At 33.5% G+C, this 21,048-nt stretch overlaps 1 protein-coding gene across 2 annotated transcripts in view; it reads right to left on the reverse strand.

Annotated features, from left to right (window-relative positions):
- Window positions 1–1,259, reverse strand: part of LOC106136055 (trissin receptor) — a 49,659-nt gene extending 48,400 nt beyond the window's left edge. The window contains exon 1 of one of the 2 annotated variants that reach the window (XM_060946571.1): window positions 1,018–1,259. The gene's annotated coding sequence lies outside the window, so the exon portion shown is untranslated. The other variant, XM_060946573.1, reaches the window with a different exon arrangement.
- Between the last annotated feature and the right edge of the window lie 19,789 nt (window positions 1,260–21,048).

The following is a 21,048-nucleotide window of genomic DNA, read 5'->3' on the forward strand; positions in this document are numbered from 1 at the left end:
GGCTCACAATTTTTCATAGCAGAAAAGTAGAGTTTTCAAATTTGGGTTTTGTTACAAGTTATGAAGCTAAGATATAATTATATCGACGTGCTAATTTCCATTCCCTCTCATTTTTGCTTTCTGTCAATCAATGCATCTTACCATTTTAAATTGTTTATTTTTTCGATGTTACAGGAAGCTTTCAGAATAATAAAACCCTACACATTCTTCAAAGGTCCGTTAAGAGAGACCACTCAGAGGTCCTTATCCATTATAAGATTCGAAAATTTGCATTTTTATTATTATTTATTCAGTAAATTTAAGATGCTAAGAGTTTTTTATTCAGAGATTCCCGCAGGAGTACAACCCCGGGTAGTCATGCGCAAAGAATATGTGTTATATTTGAGTGATCGCTCTTTAGGACCGATCATCACGAACTCAATCATGAAAAGAAACACAGCAACGATTCAGAAATTTTAAATATGATTAATTATGTTCAGGCCATTATTAAGAATTATTGAGATTGCAATTAACTTAAATGTTACTACCACTTAATTTGTAGGATGCGGAATGAGTTTTAATGAGAAAGTATAGGTAGTTATCTTAAATATCGTATTTTAGAACTTGTATATATGTCGGGAGGGCTTAAAATAAAAAAAAAATATATAATATACAAGAGTTACAAGCACGACGCTAAATCAGAAAAGAAATCTCACCCTTTAATTCTTTAGACTGACTTTTATGACCTACACGAAAGGAAAGCAACTGGCTCATACTCCAATTTTCTTATCTATCTCACAATAGCTTTTTTATTATATATTTTCTGCAGGTAAATGTTTATCTGTCTTTCTCTTCCATAGTTATAAAATTCTCAATGAATGAGACTAATTGTGAACATTTAAATTTATCTATACTTACTTGCACAAGTAATTTCTGTAATTCTAAGTAAGAACTCCTATCGTCATTATATAGTTTTAAAAATAAACATGTCACGTAAAGTTCGATATAAAGTTATTTCCATAGAAAAAGTTCACTCACCATTTATTTAATTTCATTAAAAGAAACTCCAATAACGCTACATTACTCGAAACTTTTCCAATTTTATCACTGCAGTTTGTGATTATTTTGATGACACTTTTATAACCCAAAACTATTTTCACATAAGACCAGTGAAAATATTTATGGAAGAAATCCGATACTTTCGAGTTTGGAACGCGTATGGTTTGCGCGCTAACTAGCACGGAATGGGTCGACGCGTCGACCGTCCGGATCGAGGGCTGCCTGCGGTAGCACTGACGAGCGGCGGCGGCGCCCTACACGATCATGCGTCGAATTTCCTTTTGACCACATCATTTTCATATTTTTCTCATGAAATCATACTTTTAAAAAAATATATTTAGCTTTTAATTATTTGATAGTAAATTCCTCACATTTTCAAACTTTTGAGAGAAAATCTCGGTTTTTTGCTTCTTTTTAAAGAATTCGAGAAATCCTCTTAGCGTTCGCCTACACGTTTAACAGAAAATTCACACCAAAATTTCAACTGCCTACGCTCAGCACCTAGTCTCTCTGTTCGTTGTCTGTCAGTAACTCATCATCACTCAATAAGGGAAGATTTCAAAGATACTTATACTATTTCACGTGTATCTGACATGTGAAATTGAAACAAAATTGGTTCAGTTAGTATTGAACCCATTTTCAAAGTGACACAAGAGTTTTATACTTAGACGTACGACAAACAATGTCTAGGACATAATATTAATTCAGATATACTGAATTAAAATTTTCTCCTAGACATTTTTTGTTAGATCGAATACATTATATGCAATATTTAAAATGTTGCAAAACTTGTCTCTATTTGATTTTCAATTCCATCATGAAGCTATCAAGCTGAACGTGTCATTTCAGTTTTTTCGAGACTGTTGGCTCTGTCTTCTCCGCAAGAGATATATACGTGACTATATGGTAAGTATGTATCCAAAACTTGATAAATATATAAAATTTTCTCTCATCTCTCATCTCTGCGTGTTCCCACATTCACCCTCCACAGAAGTGTTTCGGGGCCCGGGGTCCACCTTCCGACTTTTCCCTTCCCGGTCCGGTTTTCGGCGGCCTCGTATTTCAGTCCATTAACTCGCATATCATCTTTATTCCTTAATATAAACCTCAATATCATATGAACGAATTTACAAACTTCTATTTTTATGTACCTACTTTAAAAATGTATTTCAGCAAACATCAGCGTTGCTCGCTGCCGCCGTGTGCTGTCGAACCGATATCACTAGTTCGCATACAATAATAGACCAACAATATGAATAAGGCATATACTACTCTGTCAAGAAAGTAGCAGGAAAAGATCAATAATACACAAACTGTTTGTTATTCATCCAAATTTATTTTATCACCTTCAAAATATGCTCCTTTAGAAACGATACACTTACGCCAACGAATAATCCAATCATCAAAACATTTTTTAAACGCTGTTTCCGGAATTGAGGTCAGTTCTCGCCGCGAATTCTCTTTTATGTCTTCTACCGATTGAAAACGGGTGCCACGAAGTGGTAATTTCAGTTTAGGAAAAAGAAAAAAGTCTGCTGGAGCCATATCTGGTGAATATGGTGGTTGCTCGATGGTATTTGTTGAGTGTTTGGTTAAAAATTCGTTCACAATGATGGCCTTGTGCGAAGGTGCATTATCATGGTGCAAAATCCAAGAATTTTCTTTCCACAAATCTGGCCTTTTTCCTCGGATTTGCTCTCTTAAACGCCGCATAACACTCAAATAATATTCCTTATTTACCGTTTGACCTTCCGGCAAGAATTCCGAGTGCACAACACCGCGATAGTCAAAGAAAACAGTCAACATGACTTTGACTTTTGAACGACTTTGGCGTGGTTTTTTCGGTTTCGGTTCAGTTGGAAGGCGCCACTCCGAAGCTTGTTGACTAGTTTGCATGTCAAACTCGTAAACCCACGTCTCGTCACCAGTAACAATGCGTTTCATGAATGTTGGGTCGGAATTGACTCGTTCTAGCATGTCCTCAGCGACTCTCATGCGATTGGGTTTTTGAAAAAAATTCAGGTCTTTTGGGACTAGCCGAGCGGCAACATGTTTCATACCCAAATTATTAGTTAAAATGGTACGGATCGACTCGTGAGATACAGAAAGTTCGGTGGCTATCTCTCTCAAAGTTGAATGAGGATTTTCAGTCACTATTTCCTTCACTTTTGCGATGTTAACTTCAGTTGCAGACGTTAATGGCCTACCAGAGCGAGGCAAATCTTCCATCACATCTCGACCGCTTTTGAACGCTTTGTACCACTCATAAGCACGAGTTTTTGATAAAGTCGATTCACCGTAAGCCTTCTGTAACATTTTCAGTGACTCCGAACACGATATTCCATTGGCAATGCAAAATTTAAGACAAACTCTTTGTTCGATGTTTTTATCCATTATGAAATTAGCAATACACACTAGATATGATATAACTAAAAATAGCACTGTATTTAATGTAAACAACAGATGCAACTCAAACTCCGCGCCAAAATGGAAAACAGTTGTGCCAATCTAACAACAACAAAAAAAACAAAAATTTGAATTTGGAACCATAAATAAATAATCCATTCCCGATACTTTTCTGACTGAATGTATATTACGGGTAAAAGCCGGAGTAAGGTTACACCTAGGCCGGCTACAAGTACAAATTTCAGATATTGATGGTGAAACTTAGGTGTTTCAATCAAACAAATTATCTGTTTGACTAAAACTAGGTAAATTTAGCAGGTCGTAGTTCCCGTGTCCTAAAATAACTCGATTTTTGTGCTTAACCTTCCCTGCCTAGGTTTGATAATAACTATGTTTTTTGTGATCAATTTTCCGAAGTAGGTACGACAATCTTGGCGTTGTTTGGTTACATTTACTTATAGCCTCTGAAAAACGTTGCAGAGGTGAAGAGAGAGAAGAGAAGAAATGAAATAAACAGGCAGTCGCCCTAATAAGGGCGACTGCCTGTTTATTTTATTTCTTGCCAAACTTTACAATAGTAAAAATCTGACTTTCCCAATCTAGGATCATGGTCACAGGCAGATCTTAGGCTTTCCTCCAGAGATATGAGTAAGCAACCGGGCCTCCAAGAGAATGATGATGAACTATGATGAGTTATACATAAGTATAACTACAGTACAAGTATCAGCTACAATAGCTGATACGATGAAATTGGATATAAATCCATTGCAACCAACTCCACCTAGTGCAAGCCGGTCTGATAGCGAAAAAAAACATATGGTGACTCAGCTGCTTTTCTTATCACGCATACTTTCAGCTATACAGAACTGCAAAACTAGATAAAAACTCACTTTGACTTTAGTGTTTACATACCAAGAATATAGTTTCATACCTAAATTACGCCCCCTAAACTCAAATATTTAATAGACAGTTCAGTAAAAGTTCTATTGCTATGGACTAACAAAGGGAATTCATAATGGAATTCAATACAAATATTGTAGGTACTCATCATCCTGGTAATTGTTCTTGCTCTTTTCCCCGGAGAGAACCCGCGGCATTAGGACTACGATCGTGGAGTGGAAGGGACAGGTAACTTCATTCAAATGACTCCCTTCTGACCTTGAGCATTAGATCCTGATTCTACTATTATATAATGTAGATTTATAAGTAATATTTTTGTAGTTTGATTCTTAAAACAGATTTAACATTGACTTCCCTAACTTTTTATAGTCGTACTTGTATATCCTCAATTATTCATAAGGCTTCATTATTTTTATTTCAATATTAAAATTACAAGGGATCAGCTATTATTATTCTTTGAGGCGATGGGCTAGCAACCTCTCAATTTTTGAATATCAATTAAGTAAAACAGTGATTGTGTGTGCGCGTGACATAAGTCGGATCTGTAGCACATGATAAAGCAATATGAATTTTATAAGAATAAATATAACGTTTAACCAGAATAACGTTTCGTTACGTGTAATGAAATAAAAACTAATGATTTCGGACACATCAGATTATAAAAATGGAGCGATTGTAAAATCGTAAGGTTAAGCTGTAATAGTGGAGAACTCTCGATAAGTCTAGAAAATAATTTTGTATTAGATTTGCATTCTAATACAAAATCATTATATAAGAATGCAAATAGTGGCGAAGTGAAATAAGAAAAGAAAATTGTTAATGAATCTGAATGTACCCACAATATTAACAAACCTATAATTGAATAAAGTAAATTGGAAAGTATTCATAAATTTCCATAAGACCTAAAGAATCCACGGTCAAGGCAACTTTAAATGAACAACAAACTAAACAACAATAAAATAAAAAGCCAAAGAATGATCCATTTTGACCTTCTGCAACTTTAACATTGAGCTGTAAAAGGAGCTATAAGAAGACCAACATCTACCCTTTCATTTGGTACCGCACTCAAACTTATTTACATACTTTAGTTTGTTGACCCAATTTATTTCCCGTATTTCTTTTAAAACTGCTTGCCTTTCAACGGGGAACATCACAACAAACAGTAGACCAATTTTGATGCATTTCGGTTATACGCCTATAACCGAAATGTCTACATATTAGATTGGCTAACTTAAATACCTTTACCACAACATACGACAGGCAAGTTACTTGGCATAAAACGCTATTTTGTGGAGTTATAAATGCTAATTGTACTGTATTTGTTCAACTTCACAGTCTAATTAAATAGTAATGTTTTGTATTAAAGTTAAAATGTATTTATCTGTTAAATAAAAATTTAATACATCTCAGAAATTTCGCGTTTGAAATAATGTTTTAAGACACGAGAAGGTCACGCCATTTATTTTACATTTTATCGCATCCCTGGGATGAGATCCACTCGCAAGGAGGGATATGAATATCAAATGTAAAAGGTGCCTTGAACTGCATACTAGGATCATGTTTCCAAAACTTCACAAAATATTTCACTGATTTTCTTCGTCGCTTAATAATGCTAAATAATAATACTCTTGCATCACTGAAACTAAAAATGGCAGAGGAAGTGGTCGTAGAAAATTACAGAAAAAATTATTTTTATCTTTACACATAAAAACATATTTATACTTCTACTTATTTGAAAGATCAAAGAATTTGATAATATTTTTGCAGAGTTAATCTTACTTCGTATTCCTAAAGCAATGATGCGCAAGCGAAATCTGTGTGTAAAGAACCCCTTAGTTGTTGGTATGTACGTACATAATCCCAACAAATTTTGACCTCAACTTATCAGGTTCAAATCTAAGAAAGACGAATCGTAAATCCTCCATTGATCATTATTATTAGTTAGTGATAAATATGAGTAATTGTTAAGTCACGCTCAGCGGTTTGGGTCCCTGAATGCTGAAAATGCTCGTTAATCTTAACAATTATTTTTACTTTGATCTTATGCGATGGCCATATCTGGATGATCAAGTGACTTTAACTTAAAAAAAACTAAATTAATATATGGGGAATTATTGATTGCTAACCTAACCTACAATCTCGTTCATAAATACTAACACACGTTTCCAAATAACGGCTATATTATTTTGTTCATTTGTTTTACTCGCGAGCCTATTTATTTTTTTATCAAATTTCAGAAGCTTTACCTAACTAAACCTTAAAGTTTTAAATATTGTTACATACTGGCTTACCCCACAGCTACGAAATTGCTGTTTACGTTATGGCCATAAAATCATTTACTAGTCAAGGTGAGTTTTTGTGCCAAAAATAAATCGAGTACATCAACAGCTCACGGAACTGTCTATACAGGTGCAGAAAAAGGGGAGAATTTAAATTACGAATTACCTAATTCATATCAAGCAGATAAACAGGCATACGGCCAACCATTATGGATGCTCGCTCATACGTAGACGTAAAAAAGTTATTGAGATCTGACTCTGACGAAATCTCATGCCAGTCACTCCTTAAATCTCAAAATTTTTGTTTTGATGAGTTAATGAAAATGGAAAAAGTCTTTATTCGTTAAATAAAATATTTATTCGAAAGTGGTACAGACACAAAATAAACATAACAATAACGAATCCTTAAAACTAACACAGGTGTGCAGTGCAGGTAAGTTGAAATGATCATAACTCAGCGATCTTTTTGCACTGAATAGTACAAAAACGTTGATTTATGTAGTAACTAGCATGTTTTAAAAGTAGGGAGTAGATTTCAGATACCTAAATACATAGTAATACAAACTATGTACTTACTATTTTCTTGTTACTGTGTAAATTTCTATGCAAGAAAGATATTACAAACGAACAAACAAAACATAGTCTAAAACATGGTCATTTCACGTGGTCTGTCCCTATAAGTATATAGGTAATATATATAACATCAGCACTTTACCCGTACAAGAATTGCGTGCATTTATGAATATTATTTATTTTTTGCAAATTTTCTTAGTTTTGACTGGCACATAATGCTTTGTAAGTAAGGCTTAATAAAGGTTTGAATAAATAAATAGACACACTTTAGGAGTTTCAAAGCACTATTGCTGCGGCCATTTAGCGGCATGACAAAATGGATGCCAACGGTTGTAAACACCTGATACTAACTTAAATCTATAAATGTAATGAAAATCACTTGAACGTTAAGAAATGTTCAAATCTGAGAATAAAATTTTATAAATGGACAAAGGACAAATCCAATAGCTGACTGCGACTGTATGCTGAAATTAATAAAGAATGATAAACAAAAATGAAACTTTTCTGTTCACGAGAAAAAACGTCCAAACAAAGGTTGTAAAACGCTGGAATTTGCCATGTTGGGTCCTTGGGTAACGACGAAAATGTTTCAAAATTTTTACGAATTAACGGATTACGGGCTTATAAGTCACTTACAAAAGCTAGATTGTATAACAATATGTATTACGTACAAAGAAAACATGTCTGACGTTGACACAGTATCAGTACCGTTCACCAGAACCAATAAACTGAGTTGATTTGATATTTGTAATACAGACAGGAATATATCTAATGACGCAGGCAACCGCTAACGAAGGATTTTGGGAAATGCCACGGAAGTAAATCCCCGAGCCAAATATAATATCACATAACAATGATAATATACTTAATTTTAAAGTAATTAACTACTTCCGTAAATACACTCATGTACAATAATATGTATATCATGTCGTCATTCTTTGCACGGTAGACATAGTCAAAAGTCCCGAAGCTTCGAAGGCCACGTTCAGCTGAAGAGCAAATATTCCTTTGTAAATGATTAAAGAATACAATTGTGAAAAATTAAGAAGAAAGTGTTTGTAAGTGATACGTTTCCAATAAAATATTTTAGACACTTATTATGTTCTCATATAAGATAAGTATTGGTTTCTAAAGTCGCAAACTTTGCTGTCCTTCATTAACATAAATCTCTGCGTGCAGTTGCTTTAAGATTTTGTTCAACTTCTTGTACTTTACAAAACACGCAATCTTATTTTAGATACAAAGCTGTAACTAGAACGGCTACGAAAATTCATTGGATCACCACAGGACCACAGGACCACCTTTACCCAGGTTTCCGCTATATGCTACCAAATTTGCCACCGCGTTCTGCTGTGTTGCCCCATTGATTAAGAGACTATACAGTCTCGTTTCGCGTTAATTTAAACATGAATTTTTCATTTAATTACGTTGCATTAAAAATACCTCTCTGTTTGGATAAATCAATTTTTTTTTATTGAAACCGTGACAATAAGAAATAGCTACTTCATTTGTTTTGAGTACCTGTTCTAGTATGCTACATGTTAAGAATTTAGTTTAAAAATAATTATAAAGGAATAGTGTACGTGCTGTCAGTGATTATTTCTATTTAGAAGATAAACTGACTTTTAAGATAATAGAATAAAACATTCTTAAAATTTGAATTTGATCGTCATGACTAAAATAAACTTGTTTTGCTTTTCTTTTAAATCTTTCATTTTCCTTGATGAGTGGTAATTGCTTTGAAGATTTACTCTCTTGGAAATTACAGCTTCAAGGCAAAGCAAACCTTCATTTGCTTGAAATATGCACATTTCCACACGAAATTTTCTCTCACCGTAAGAGCATCGGATGTCATTAGTGCATTATCAAAACAGAGTCATTTGAACTTCGAGACCGGTGCGTTTGGTGGTAAAACCGTGGTGTGGTTACGTTTATCTTCACCACTCTGCCACCAACGCTTGTTGTGTGAAGATCAGGCTTCTTGACGACGAATAAAAAAATTAGATTTGAGCTTAACACTTAACTTTTAACCTTTGAAACATTAAATTGCGGTATGCCCTTTGTTAATCTTTAACCCCTTTTCCGTCAATTTTTATGAAGAGTTGTGTTAGCTTTACTTTATACCTGTTGTGGTTATAAATTTGGGCTGTTTGTGCAGGTCATCATGCTTTCAACAAAAGGAGATATATAACAATTTCTAACCCTTTTTTCAGTTAAAATATTGTTACCTGTATCACATTCAAATAATTATCACGTAACCGTGATATAAAAATAGATTTAAATAATAGAGTAGGCACAGAGTTCTCATTTGCTTTGTGTGTTAATACTGTGAATGAGGAAAAAAATGTGAATAAAAACGTTTGTCATTTATTAGATAATTGGAATAGAATAATACACAGCTGAACATTGCATTTCAGTCTTGACAAGTCTGTTGGCTATATCTACCCCGCAAGGGATAGATACATGACTATATGTAAGTATATAGATTAGTTATATATACGATATATACGAAATTACTAGCTAAATTTCATTCCCACAGAAATTTTGGGAAATCTTCTCTTAGTGTGCAACTGTGCACTCCTAGATTGCACACTACGAACTAACATGTCAAATTTTAAAAATTTTACACCCTGCTGTTTAAGCTGTGCGTTATCAGTCAGTCACTCAAGAATTGAATAGTTTTATAAAGAGGTAAGACATGTTGACTATTTTACGAGCTTTTAACTTGTAGTCTATCTTATCTTAATATATGTATATATAATTACATAAATGTGTTTGATTGGGTGAAGTCTTGCTTATAAATTTAGACTCTCACATCCAACGTCAATTTGTCCAGCATGGGCGATGTGGCATTCCACGAAGACTATTTTAGGTATTCTTCCTGAAAAAATACTTATTATTTTATTCTGAGATTTTAGCAGTAACAGCAATTTCCAAATTCTGACATTTTAATTTTACACAGAAAGCGATGTTGTCTTCTAACTGTAGGAGGGTACGCCTTAAAGCTGGTTACGTGTAGGTAATACGATACCTTCAATACTCTCAGCGATCCAATCCTTATTGGAAGCTTATTCGCAATAAACATGAACTAGGTACTCGTTTAACTTAGCCGTACCTATTGGTAGGTACGGTACGTAAGAACCAATATAAATTGGTTCTTAGGTAGGTATTATATTGCAACACAATACCTAAATTCCAAAACCCGAATCTAACATGTGTAGGTAATAGAGAATAACAATTTATTTTGCACTTTGGCCTTTTAAAAGCTTTTACTTTATAAAGTTGTTTTAATTACTTCAAGTCTTCAACTGCATTATAATGTTTTAATTTATGTTTTTATTGTATGAACAAGATTTGCCTGAACTTTATTTTGCCGGACTTTATATTATATTTTTACAAAATGTGTATTTGGTGGACTATTAATCTATACATATAAAAACAGTAAAAATATTTTGTCTGTACATTTATTATTTTTGACTGAAATGGATAATGGGACACTTAGAATTAGTAATAGAAAACAAAAAATTTTTTTTTTTTATTTCTTGTCTGTCTGTCTGTATGTATGATCACGATTATCTCCGAAAGTACTGAACCGATTTACTTGAAACTTTCACGAATTGCTTTGTTTTAACTCAGAAGAACATTTAAAGTTTGTATATAATAAAAAAGTTATCGACATTTGAATGAACTCAAGGCATGAGTTTGCCTGCAAATAAGTAAAGAAATTTAAAATTCAAAGTCATTTATTATTGTACGACAGCATAATTCCTATAACATATAAATATAAGTGGAAATCAGTTTGATAATATTCTGGTTTTGCCGCACATAACATGCGTAATTCTCACGTAAAAAGATTTTTGGTTTGTTTGTCTACTTTAGTACCGTGTGGTTCCCGGCACTAATAATGGATGTCATAAAAGGTGACTAAGGGATAGGCTTACAAACTTGGGATTCTTTTTTAGGCGATGGACGAGCAACCTACCACTATTTGAATCTCAATTCTATCATTAAGCCAAATAGTTGAACGTGGCCATTTAGACTTTTCAAGCCTGTTGGCTCTGTCTACTCCGCAAGGGATATAGACGTGACCATATGTATGTATGTAGTCTACTTTAATTTCGACACCACCGCAACGGCATCGATGGGCCAATGGTTGGCGCGTGAGACTGTGAAGTTGGCGGTCCATGTTTGAGCCAAAACAATATATTTTATTTTATTAATTTTTTTTGTGTTGTTTGAGTATTTTATTTAAAAAAAACGAAAATCAAAATACTACATATAATTAAACGGTAAAAATATTTTGTCTTTACATTTAACTGAAACGGATAGTGTTTCAATATTGGATTTTATGACTTTTGATTTTGTCCCAAAAAATCCCGAGAAAGGACGGAGTAAAGCACCCACAGCTATTACTCGACCAATATAAAGTATAATTCTATGACTAGAACTCTCTAAACTCGACACTGGCAAACATTCATAAAGAAGAGTGATTGCCAAAACGAAAAAAAGTAGAAACAAATAGATTCAGGCAACTACAACGTTTTAGACGCAAAGAGATCCGGCGCTTCGTTACAAAAAATTTTAAAAACAAATATCTGCCTTCACATTATGAAATCGTTTTGAACGAAATTGTTCATTTCATGTTCACTGTACCGTAAAAGATGTTATGATGAGTTCACAGTTATATAGAAAAATTTCAAGTCACTTCTGTTATAATATTATTTTCGTGCAAATTTACAATATAAGTAGGTAATAGGTTCAAGAAAATAATTTTGAGTGTATATTGTGAAGATATGTTGCAGAGAATGCGATACCAGTATTACGGAATTTTCGCAATTTCCCTGCAGCACAATATATTTTGTTATCGTTTCAATAATAAAAAGACCGAAACGTAGCCGTGACTCGTGAGATAAGGAAAAACATTTGATATATATCCTCAAATGGCTGGATCTATATCACTTACAAACCGTTACAGAATTTATTATCACACGTTTTATTATCACAAGTTTCCGCAGCAGCTGGGTTTTTAGCAACCAATATAACATTAAATATGTCAAAAACTTAACTCGTAATTTTGCTTTTAGCCTTGGAGCATCTCCAACGGCATTGAAAAATATGTAGATTACAATTTTGTACAAAGTTAAGCAGAATATAATTTAGATACTTTTTAGTTTCTTAATAGATTTTCAGGCAGAGCACAGAAGCTAAAGTTACAGGAAGCTTGGAATATCATTATAAAGTTAACTTCCTGACGTGATTACAGATATTTAAGTTTTGACATCGAGTTCTTTAAAAGGGACGGGACGAGACTCAAGGAACGACACATATCTAAACTTTAATATAATTTACTTATTGAAATTAAAAAAAGGCCTGCGAAGACCTATTTTCTGAACAAAATATTGATTTTGATTCTTGAGCTACTCTAGGGCTACATTTCTAGTCGCAGAAAATCGTATAATAACAGTCGGTAGAAAAGTTTTATAGAAATCTAGCTATCGAGGTACACTAAACATATGCACTCTTAGTTTATTTTTTAACTATATACGTTAGTTCAGGTACTTAGAAACAGATTTAGGAATTTCCCCATGAAAGCGCCAACTTGTTTAAAAATGAAATGAAAAAAGTTATCGAGGAGTGCATAGTGCAAGTGTTTGCATATACTTGACCGTGCTGTGAGCGTGTGCTCTCTGACTTCAAGTTGAAAATTACATCTCTTCAGAATTTCAATACTAAGCCGCTGAACAAATGACGAGAACTATCTTTCATTGCCATAGTTAGTATCTCCTTCCTAGAAATTTCATTTAGTTATAACCTGAACGACCGAACCCTGCTTGATGTTTTTTGTGAACATTTTCAGATAAAAACAGATAAACTGCTCAAAAATTTGGTAGTTTAATTTTCTTTTTAACGCACACAAAAAGTATTTTTTCCAAACACAGACGAAAGCCTGTGTACTCATAGTTGCGAATCGAACTTAGAACGCCAACGCCCAACTATAACGAAATTATCGTAACCTGTTATATTATGTGGGAAAATCATTTTTGATAACGAATTTTCGAAACGATTGGATGGGATTGAAATTCAAACAGTGATGGTTGTTAGTCCATAGCCTAAAGGAAAAGAAGGTAATTAGTTTTTAGGTCATTTTAATGGCTATTACTATCTGCATGCGATAAAAAGAGGCGGTACACCGAAACACCAGACTGGCGTGGAAGTTTGCATGGGGCTATTCCCTTAGTCGCATTTAATGACATCCATTGGAGAAAGAAGTCCAAAGAGATAATAGAAAGTCCTGTTCTGAAGTACTCGGAACCACTTATTACGAAAGTTTGCGAAATCCTCACGTAGAGTGATATACTTATTGTTAACTAGTTGACGCCCGCAACTCCGTTTGCGTGTTATTGGAAATACGTACGAAGGTTAAGATATGAAATTTAGTAAAGTATCGGTATATATTACAGAGTAGCTGTCGATGATGATCCAGATCATCCATTTTTTTTTTCGCCAAAAGAAAATGCTCATCAGGTTGAATAACTTTTGTCAAGACGTATTTTTCATAATTCAGATTATTTAGTTGATCTATGATAGTTCTGCACCAGGTTTTCCAGGTCTTCGATTTTTATACGCCAACAAAAAATGGCCATCAGGTTGCACAACTTTACTTAAGACGTCATTTCGATATTTCCTATAGTTTAACTGAGTTTTTATGGTTCGATATTAGCAGTACCAGATTCCAAAATAATACCCTATATGCTGGCCAGGTATAAGAGCTATACAACAAAAAAGTTTCATTTTAATCCGTTCAGTAGTTGCGGAGATTACCGTGTACAAACCAACAAACAGAAATACTTTTTTTTTCAAATTCATGCTTGGTTACTATTTATATATCGTTATAAATTATTTTTTTGAATATACTCAATGTACAAACAAAAATTTTTTACTGTTTTATTATATGTATTGATAAGGAGTATGATTTTTACGATTTTCTAACTTTGGCCTACGTTTCGCCCCTTTTACCTTCTTCCTTAGCAATAGCAACGAAAGATTTATTTTTGTTCCAATTTCAGGAAACCGATTCACGATTTCAGCTGAGCATAATTTTTTTTTTGAGCTACCTTTTCCTATCATAGATTCGTGTTTATTTTAATAAAGGAACTTCGTCGAATGTAAAAGATCCATTATTACGAAAAAAGTTCTTAATAAAAATAATTTATTACGAACTCCGGTAACAGTGTGAAGTTTCATAATTGAGGAGTTACGTTGAGCCCTAACTTAGAATTTCGTTTCAAATTCCCATTCGATGTATAATTCGACTTATAATGAAAAAAATCAAATATCTGTAAGAAAGATAATATCATATTTACAGTATACACATCATTATTTCACGCCCGTTTCCCATTTCCTAGCACAGATTCAGTTTTAAAAAGAAAAAATATATTTTTCTTTTCATTTCCCTTGATTTTTTTCCGTTCATTACCAACATGAAAGGGTATCTTTTCATGTTGGTAATAAGCAATAAATTCAACTAATCTGAAGTTGATGAAAAAACAGAACCCTCACTTGATCGGCTTAAGTTTCTATATCAATCGCCCATTTTGAAAGGCTGCGAAATACCCACGCCTGACAAGGTTAGCTTCCGGCAAGGAATTTCCGTAATGATTTTCTAAACAGACTTTTTACCAAAGTTTTCGTATAAAAAACAATCCCCTTATTTTTACTTGTAAATGTGAAAAAACAGGAATTTACTATTACTAAGTTGAGATACTTAATATTTACGCTATTTATTCGTTAATAGCGACGCGATGGAATTTTCTCTTTTAAACAAATAATTATAGTTTTGTATGTGTCGGGAAATATTGTTTATGTTACAATGGAAAATGCATTGACATGTTAAATTTATTCAAATAAGAAACGAACAGTGGTGGCGAGCGACTTTGATTTATGCTGCTTTCACTCAAAAGCTTGTTAAACCCCCATTTGTGACATTACGATATGAGAGAAAGCCTTTCTCGTTGTCTGTAGTGAAACAAGAATTGTGCAAGATTAACGAAATTGCAAAACTCCTTAACAATATCATTGTATATTTTACACCTACAAAAAAATCCGCATCATTTTTGCTGCAAACGGCGCCCTTTCATTCCTTTCACTTGGCGCTTTCCCAGAGCGCTTTGCAAATACCTATGCTTTCAAAATTTGAAATCTACGTTTGAACGCGCTGTTTCATACTGAAACTTTGATACAAATAGGTTATCAAAGCAACATCTTACATTCGTTGGTTCAAAATACAGTAAATTTGTATAAATAGATAAATTCACTACGCCGCTCTAGGCGAGGAAGTACATAAAGAGCTTTCTAGAATTATATCCATACGTATGAGTAAATACTTTAAGTCTAAAGTACCTAGCTGCGTCTTGCGACTTTCTAATTTGGTAGATACAATGTCAACTAAATATATTTCTCAATAGGATTTCTTCGCACGTAACCCTAAAAACAATACACATACACGAATCGAAATAATATAGGACTAATATTATTCTGATTTCTACAAAACTACCCTAAATATTTTGTTATTAATAAATAAATAAATACAATATAATTGATTGGTTAGTATCTTTATTTTTTATTATATACTACTTATTATTTTATACCTGCATGGTTTCCTGTACCAATATACCAAGAGTTCATCCGTCCAGTTGATTTTGCGTTAAATAGTTACAAACAATACCAACAAATAAAGTACAAACATATATTCACACCCTTACGAACTTTCGCATTTATAAATATATAATCATCTATAGTAATACTAGTCGTCCGCGAAATTATCCGAAAATATATCCTAAAGCCCTAAGCAGTAAAAAGCCTAAACGTAACTTACCTATACGGGTGCAATATGGTTTTATTTTATTCGTTATTTAAAAACTTTATTCATCTACACACATTCGAAACCTAATAAGAGGAAAAAGCCTACAAGCCTCAAAGGTAACCCAATATTTGAATCAATGTAATTAAGTAGGCATAGAGAGCCGAATTTCTCGTTATGTCAAACTGTTCAAATGTTCTTGATTAGGGTATTCACCTTTTTGTAAGACTAATTCTTGGATGAACGAATATGTTATGTGAATTGAATCATTTAGAGACATTAAAGAAATGACCGGATTACTCTTATTAAGCTTATATTATCGTATTTTTTTATTCTCCCATATCAGTACCAGATCTTATATAACCTACTCTACTATAGGCAGAACATAGGATAATATCAATATTATGGTGTCCCACATGCCTAATCGCAAGCAATAACACGTTGTTCTAATTGCTAGAGAAATATAATAGTAAGTGGCAAAGTGAAAAGTACCAGGATCTTATTGCATTCTAGGTGAATCTTTTCTCAGTTACGTTTACATGTTAGTTTAAATGCTAACAATGTTCATTGGGTGACAAAACCCGCACATTCCAATCTAGTCTGGCAGCTTCCACGAAGTCAGACGGTAATCGCCCCACTGTAACCTTTAAACGAAACGACCTTTTAAAATTTCAAAGGAAGATTGACGCCAAAGAGCAGCCCATCGTAAATACTTTATCAAATTAAAACGGCTGTATGCTGTCATCATTACAACTCCCGAGTAGAAGAGGAATTCTGAGACCGTGATTATTATAAGCATAGGCAACTTTTTTTTTCTCAGACAAATTTAATAGTCACGAATTGATAGGATGTTTGTACTATGTCAAGGGCAACATCCGAGCACGTTAATTACAATAAGAATTGCACCCCGTAGTGCGAACTTGGGGCTCGGTCGGCAGGGGACAAATAGGCGATTACTTCGCTATTACAACCATATACACATGTGACTGTAACTGGCCACTCATACTACTCTCTTTTATTAAATATTTATCTAGTTACTTGAAGTGGTAGTTTCGTTCAGCAATTTATATAATCGGTTGGGTAAACTGCCAAAAATTATTAACATTAACGTTGGCCTTTGTATAAATTTATCTAAAACTGCAATTGTAGTTACATGAAGCTGGTATTATTTGTGAACCTTGTGTAGATCGACGAAATTTTCCTCCCAAGCGACCTAAAATTACATATATCGTACAGAGCGACATATGTACGTAAGGGTCCAGAAAGCTAAGAATCTTCTCTTATTTAGCACAGTATACACAATACCTAACTTGATTATATTTAGGCTGCGATTGTTCTTAGATATTTGTACTTGCCTTCATAATTACAAACGCGACAGAAAGATCCCAGTGGATTGCAACACAAACAATGCTTCTAAATAAATTGCGGAGTTTGGAAACATCTATTGTGACTACGTGAAGTTCTTTAGCGTTACTTATATTATTTTAAAATGATATATCATTGAAAAATCGAAGAAAATTAAACGATTTTATTCAAAGCAAATATTTGTAAATTCTACTTGAAAGGCCATAGATTATTCAATAGTATTTGAAAGAGATCGAGCTTCTTAAAACAAAAGGTTACCTGTCATAGATTATTTTATTAGTACAGAGAGACTAATAGTATCTCTGTTTGATCTATTGAGTTTATTGTTCTTATGATAATACTAGTACAAAACAAATCAATGTTTTTTATGCACGCCTATAAATTACACCTGTATTTATTACTCGATCTCATCTCGCCCGGAGATTTCTGACGGACGGACACTGATGCCGTCTCCATCAGTCGCACGACGCACCCGGGCTCCTGTCCAGTGAGGTGTAGGTTCAACCAGAATACACACCAGAAGGAAGAAATGAATACCTATGGAATCTCTTTTTAAACTGTGCCTCTCAAACAGTTTTCAAATCTCTTCAAATAGAGTCATTAATATCAAAATATATTCAAAATTTATATAAAGACTATTTAATCAATGAGGAGGGGTGAGTATTTCGGGAAACAAGACTATAGAATAAATTATTCTAAATTCGGAACAAAGTGACAATGTAATGAAAGCAAAATCAAATCGTATTTTCGAAAATATTACATAGTTTTAAATGTAAAATTTAAACGCTGTTGTTGATTGTAAAATTTATTGTTAACTATTCTTAGTTTTCTCATTTCATGCAATTTTTTTTTTATATTTTACTAGCTGTAGCCCATGGCTTCGCTCACAGACATTGGTATAGTATCGTACTCCTACTGGTAATGGCTCTAGGTATACTTTGAATAACTTTGTCCACGAATTCGTACGCATTTGTCCGTAAGTACCTACTTTGTAATTAAATATACTTTACCTGGTCAAGTTATAATTATAGTAAAACTAACACAGTAAGATAAGTTTTTTATAACTACTCAAACTTTATTGTTTCTTTCCAAACACATTTTGTTTCGTTCTAGATAAGGGTTTTGCGTCAAAAATAACCAAGTTATCAATCATAATGAGTGCCATTATGTTCGGCTAGAACGTAGATTTAGAAAATTATTAATACAACCCCAGGCAATTGCATTTTATTAAGTGCTCTAAGTAGATACTTGCGTTGTCTTTGATTACGATAAAACTACATTTGGTTTCTTGTGAAAAATTTAACAATTTCTTATTAGGAAGTATAGTTTATCACATTTATATTTATAAATATCATTAAGCCAAATAGCTGAACGTGGCCATTCAGTCTTTTCAAGACTGTTGGCTCTGTCTACCCCGCAAGGGATATAGACGTGATCATATGTATGTATGTATGTATCATAAATGTGACCATATATAAGGACTAGCTGTACCCGCGACTTCATCCGCGTGGAATAGTTATTTTGGGCATCATTTATTTTTGCGAACAGCCTCCTCAGCTTTATAAATTTTGATTACCATAAAAATGGTTCTAGTGAGTTAATCTTAAAAGGTAGACATATACTGTCGTGGACATTTTTTAGATTATTTCAAGAGGAATAGTTCTTTCGTACATATATTTTTGGTATCTTGAACCGTTTTCGCAGCGAACGCAATGGGCTTCCATCTTATTCTCAAGGATGAATAATTTTCACCTTTTTTTTTACATTTTCCATAATTTCTTCGCTCCTATTAGTTGCAACGTCATGTTTTATAGCGTAAAGCCTTTCTTGACAAATGGTCTATTCAACTAATAATTTTTCAATTCAAACCAGCAGTTCCTGAGATTAGCGCGTTCAAACAAACTCTTCAGCTTTTTAATATTAGTATAAATAGTATAGATATTTAAGTATACTTACATCTATATTGTAAAAGGCCAAATACAAAGACCAAGTTTGCTATTTGAATTATTGTAGGATTGTTTTATTCTTAGTAGAAATTATGTTTGTATCACACAAGCTTTAAGGCCTTGCCAAATTATGCGTATCGTGTCGACTTAAAAGTTTCTTACTGACAGCCAACACATTATAAACGACATGAAAGTGCTACGAGTTACTGCTACAATTGAGAACTTTTTAAATTAATTACACTATCAATGAGAAGAATAAGATCTTCGTATTTTGTAGTCTAGATGAAATCACGATGAGAATTATAAGAGTTTTTAATTTGTTTATGCATTCAAAGGTCAAGTGTTGTGGATTTTCGCTCCACTTTGTTAACTAAGTAATCTAAATTTCACACCTATGTGCTGACATGTATCCTGAATTAAAAAAATATTTGTTTACTTGTCGTGAGAAGCTTATTAAGCCTGCTATATTCTGTTCATACTATAGTTATAATTCGCCTTATGTTACGGAACTGGCAACGTCATTCGCTCGTGTGTTGGCTTATGTATGGCCACAAGTGTGTTGCCCTCCACTGCTACCTATGCTTTTTTCGCTTTGTAACATTTCTCTCTCTCTCCACTTTGTTGTCTTCGCATCATCAATTTTATGTTTATTGGCATGCATATATCAAACCAGCATTTTCTTCAGCTTGTTTCTATAATACAATAAAATGTTTCTAAGAACAATACTTTTTATACAATGTTGCGATAAAAATTTGTGCTCTTTCCTAAAAGACGAAAAATTTGTCGCCTTAATTGGCCAATTAACAAATGTTGTTCAGAGCCCATATCGATCTTTGTCACGTCATTATTCAAATGCCCGCCACCTTGTTCTCGTAAGCTACAGTAAATTAAACTTGACATAAAACGGCACATTACTCTTCCGCTCAAAAGGTAATGTGACAAAAACTGGGACGGGATAGCAGCCCGTGTCTCCGTGGATTCGATAGCATCTGTTGAAATGTCAAGTTCGAATGTAGTGCCTTACAGTGGCGTAATTTATGTGCTGGAAGATTTGGCTACCATTATAATTTACTTTATTATTGTGTTAAATGAAATAAAACCTCTTGCAAATTTTGGATTTCATCAGTTTAATAACCTTTTTATTTTAGGGTTGAAATGTTAAAAATTACATTTCTAAAATAAAAATACCTATGGTTTTGATTTTTCTTCTCATGGCTATAAATTTATTTTAAATATATTTGTACGGGAAATGGACTATACAATAACAATAATTAGACAATCTCACATGATTCAGTGGTGCCTGCGCGATTGTCTTTTGAATTTGTGATCAAGGCGCGTACCGTGTAGTACCTATAGCATACTTTTAACAACTGCCTTAATAATTATATTTGTATTGACGTATTATTGAAAAACTCCCTGACTCGTGATATAAGTAGGTTTACTAAAGAATTTCTTTGGTAACTTCGAATTAGATTTCAAAATCGCAAATAAGTAAAGATTCATCAGTGACGTCTAAACACTTCTGTCAATGCCTTAGGGACATTGAACAGATGAGAGTACCTGTGAGGTACCTAACTCCATGAATAAAATGCTTGACGAATCAACAATGCACTACTGAAGATACCGTGAGCTCAGTACTGTACCAACCGGCGTTTTATTGTGTTTAGTTGATAAACGTGTG

The sequence above is a fragment of the Amyelois transitella genome, chromosome 2, assembly GCF_032362555.1.
Source record: "Amyelois transitella isolate CPQ chromosome 2, ilAmyTran1.1, whole genome shotgun sequence".
In the NCBI taxonomy this organism is placed as follows: Eukaryota; Metazoa; Arthropoda; class Insecta; order Lepidoptera; family Pyralidae; genus Amyelois; species Amyelois transitella.